This window comes from Suricata suricatta, chromosome 8, assembly GCF_006229205.1.
Source record: "Suricata suricatta isolate VVHF042 chromosome 8, meerkat_22Aug2017_6uvM2_HiC, whole genome shotgun sequence".
In the NCBI taxonomy this organism is placed as follows: domain Eukaryota; kingdom Metazoa; phylum Chordata; class Mammalia; order Carnivora; family Herpestidae; genus Suricata; species Suricata suricatta.
The window spans coordinates 85310195-85314313 of record NC_043707.1 but is presented as its reverse complement, the minus strand read 5'-3'; the positions used below and the strand labels follow the sequence as shown (position 1 = coordinate 85314313).

General features: G+C 39.1%; 1 non-coding gene across 1 annotated transcript; it reads right to left on the bottom strand.

The window, feature by feature from the left end:
• Positions 1 to 3066: 3066 nt before the first annotated feature.
• LOC115300522 lies at positions 3067 to 3173 on the bottom strand. Its single transcript, XR_003912693.1, has one exon. It is a non-coding gene; the product is annotated as a U6 spliceosomal RNA (small nuclear RNA).
• Between the last annotated feature and the right edge of the window lie 946 nt (positions 3174 to 4119).

Below are 4119 nucleotides of genomic sequence, written 5' to 3'. Positions count from 1 at the left end.
TCACACCAGAAGTAAAAGCAGCAACAGTAGGAAACCCAGATCCCAACTGTATTTCAAAGTTTCTCTGCCCTAGATACATTCTCCAGCCTTTAGACAGTCAAGTGAATTAGCACAGAAATATGATGAACAAATGTTGAACAACCTGCAAGGTATTCAAGTAAAATGTTCAGATATGGATGAGCTGTGTCTTTTGTTTTAGATTTTCATATTAAACCCAATGACTACTTTACCAAGAAAGTTCTGACAAAAACTTACAACATAAAATCAGACCCAGATAAGGCAGAGCAGTTTTTGTTTTAAAGGCCCTGAAATAGTTGAGTGCTGGGTGTAATACTGGTTGTAAAATTGTAAAAAAGGAAAATTAGTACAGTAAAACCAGAAAAACAGAAACATGGTGGCTAGGTACTGTTAGAACAATTACTGAACAACTCTGGAGTGATTCATTTTTTTAAAAATTAACTTCTTCAGCCTACTGATAGCATCTGGAGATGAAGAGTCATTGGATGAAGGTTCAGAATTCATATTAACATTGGATTTTGAAACTCGGCACTTCTGGAAAACATGGTTCCTTATACTATGTATTACTTTACTGAAGAGGCCCTAGACATTCTGATAAGTTTGAGGAAGGTGAGAAAGGAGAGGAATAGGTTATGGAAAGTGAAAGGAGGAAAAGTTGAATAATGCTGAAGTTGACCTGAATTGTAATTTTTTGGCTGTGTATCTTTCATGCATTTCTAGAAAAAAAAGCTACCCAACCCACTGAATGCATGCAGTAGTAAGAAGCGAGTACTCTACTGTGAGGCCAAAATAGGTAATGAATATGTCAGGGCTCCAGGCTTAGTATGCGAGGAGTCAGTCATTGCTGCAACAATTCTTATGGACAGTGTTTACAAATAGCTTCTTTATAAGTGGATGGTTTTCATTCTAACTTCTTTCTTTCTTTTAAAAGTTTGCTTGTCACTCAAGTGTTATCAGAAATAAGAATAAAACTCTTACAGCACTTTCAACAGGCTTGGGTACCAGCATGGGTGAACTTTTCAGGCCCCGCATGGAAGGAGAACCTAAGAGAAGCCATATTGAGGTTGGGCATGGCGGCGGAGACAGTAGTGTTGGAACGGTCACCAGACAAAGAGGGACAATACTATGGTAGTGTGGTTCAGAGATTCAGTGGTTCTTAGAATCCTTTGTAACACTCCAGCAAAAGAATTTATTCTTTGTTTCTTTAGAGAAATTCCACACATTTTCTTTCCAGCAACTAAAATCTGCTTCATATAAAAACCACTTCGTATGTGTATTTATGCTAACCATCTCAGACAAGCCAAGTTGAGTAAATTCATGGTTTTCTTACATTTTCACATTGCACAGTTTAAATTTTTCAGACAATGGGGTGAGTGGAAATGGGCACAGTGGCTTTTGTGTGCTCCTTTATGGGCTCATCCCCATATGTATTAACATCTTGTTTGTAGATACTTTCACTTAGGCTATTGCTTATCTCCAAGATTTCTGCAAGCAATGCTCGTGACCAAAGGTCTGGTAACTTGGTCCAGAAGGAAATGATGTCTATTAATCATTGTGAAGGGCCTGTGCAGAAAATCTGCATCTTCTTGCCAATAGCTATTGAAGGAGAATTGTTTTCATAATATACAAGCTGGACTTTGCAGTTAAAAATTAAATGGGTTGCAATCAAGAAACAGGTTTTTAATTAGTTTTTTTTTGATTTCTCAACTAGTGTTGAGAAGCTTAGAGTACAAAGTATAAATTTCTAATGTTGAACCATAAATTTAAATTCTTGTTTTATCAGTAATACTTTTATTTCTCAACCCCACTATTTTACCTTGTCTTAAAAGCCCTGGATTTGGTACAACCTGTTTCTCGATTGACGTGCTGGATGTTGAAATATATGACAACAGTCTGTCGGCAGGGCACTAGTAGAGCATCAGCATCGTCACCAGACATGTAGAGAATGCATTTCCTTATTATACACATTTGTAACGTAATGAAAGGTTTTCAATGTATACAAAATATTGAAAATATTTTATTAAAGTTGTAAAACATAAACCCAGCACAATCAGGCAAAACAGGAATGATGAACCTTCTGTGGGCTAGAAATGGGAGATGAGTTGATAAGGTAATGTTAACGTTGAACGGGGGTGAAGATCTCTGAGAAGGAGTCCTGTGTGCTCAATAAAGGAGGGGGAATAGTCTCCCCAGGAAGTATGAGTGTTTTCTCTCTTACTTCCTGTCTGGAATCACACAAGAAGGTCACTTCTCAGTATCATGGGGTCTCCATGCCACCATGTCAGTAAGGCCATAAAATAGAGTCAGGGGCAGAGGATTTAACGGAACCCTAGTGGTACTGGGGATGGCATAGTGTGCTAATTTTCCCCCATATCCTTAAGGAGGACAGTTGTTAGCTGAGCGAGCGAGAGAGAGAGAGACGGAGAGAGAGAGAGAGAGAGAGAGAGAGAGAGAGAGAGAGAGAGAGAGAGAGAGAGAGGGAGAGAGATGAGAGAGAGAGAGAGACACTTGGTAGACCTGAGAAAGTCTTATATTCTTGATGATATGGACCATAAGATCAAAGATCAGGTGGAAACTTGCTTGGCTGCCTCAGCAAATGCCAGTGTGGACTAATGACACATTCTGAGCCTTGAGTGGGACTGGAATCTCACTAGATGGCAGCAGAGTGTAGGGGCCAGGATATATAGGGGAGAATCAGCTACCTTCCCTTCACCTCTAAGCTCCTACTTCCCACCACTGCTTCTTCTTTTCCTTCAGCTAGCTTCTTTCTTTCTTCCTTCCTTCCTTTCTTTCTTTCTTTCTTTCTTTCTTTCTTTCTTTCTTTCTTTCTTTCTTTCTTTCTTTCTTTCTTTTTTTCTTCCTTCCTTCTTTCTTTCTCTTTCTTTCTTTCTTTCTCCTTCCTTCCTTCCTTCCTTCCTTCCTTCCTTCCTTCCTTCCTTCCTTCCTTCCTTCCTTCTTTCTTTCTTTCTTTCTTTCTTTCTTTCTTTCTTTCTTTCTTTCTTTCTTTCTTTCTTTCTTTCAAAACAGACAAAGGGAATATCACAGGACAGAACTATGGAAGGCTTCATGAATTTGCATGCCATCCTTTGGGCGGGGGCCATGCTAATTTTTTCTGTATGATTCCAATTCTAGGATGTGTGCTGCGAAGAAAGCATTTCCACCCTTGCTTCTTATGGTGACCTTTTTTTTTGGGAACTTATATGCCATTTCTCTGAGAAAAGAAGAAAAGGACAAATTCTAAATTGGTTGAATTTAACCTGGAATGGCTGAATTTACTCCTTTTAAAAAATATTTTTTTTAAAAAAGTTTACTTATTTTAAGACAGAGTAAGCAGGGAAGGAGCTGAAAGAGAGGGAGAGGAGAGAATCCCAACCAGACCCTGCACTGTCAGCACAGAGCCTGAAGTGGGGCTTGAACTCATGAAGTGTGAGATCATGACCTGAACCAAAACCAAGAGATGGCTACTTAACTGACTGAGACACCCAAGTGTCCCTGAATTTACTCTTAACATAGTAAAATTTTGTTTTCTGTTTTCAAATACAGCTCTCCACACCACCAACTCCCAGAGCACTGCAAGGTCTAATCTCCTAATAAATTCCTTTTTCTGTATCAGTCACAGCAATTCTTTTTCTCTGGTTAAACCCTATTGTAGAAGTTGATATTGGATGTGGTTCCAGAAGAGAACCTTAAGGGTTGGTATCATGAATTGGCTCTGGATTTTTTTCTGGAATTTGTACTTGGGTGTGATTAGATTTAAAGGCAGTAATAACCTTGTCTCCACTGATAAAAAAGAACACTTGCTTTTCATGACATGCAGTGGCAAAATATTACTTAGTAGACACTTAAAATCCAATCTCTATGTAAGGCAGAGATTCCTTTCAGGGCAGTCACAGAATTTCAGGTCCTGACCCAGACTTTTAGTGGGGAAGTTAAAACTCTGAGTTTACAATTTTCTTTCCCCTAGTTGTCTAGGTCACTCAGAAGCAACCAAAACACTTTGTTAAACTCCTTACATTAGGATGAGCAACCACCCTGATCTGTCCAGGACTGAGAGGAATCCTAGAATGCCCAAACTAGGAAAGTCCCAGGCAAACCAGGAAG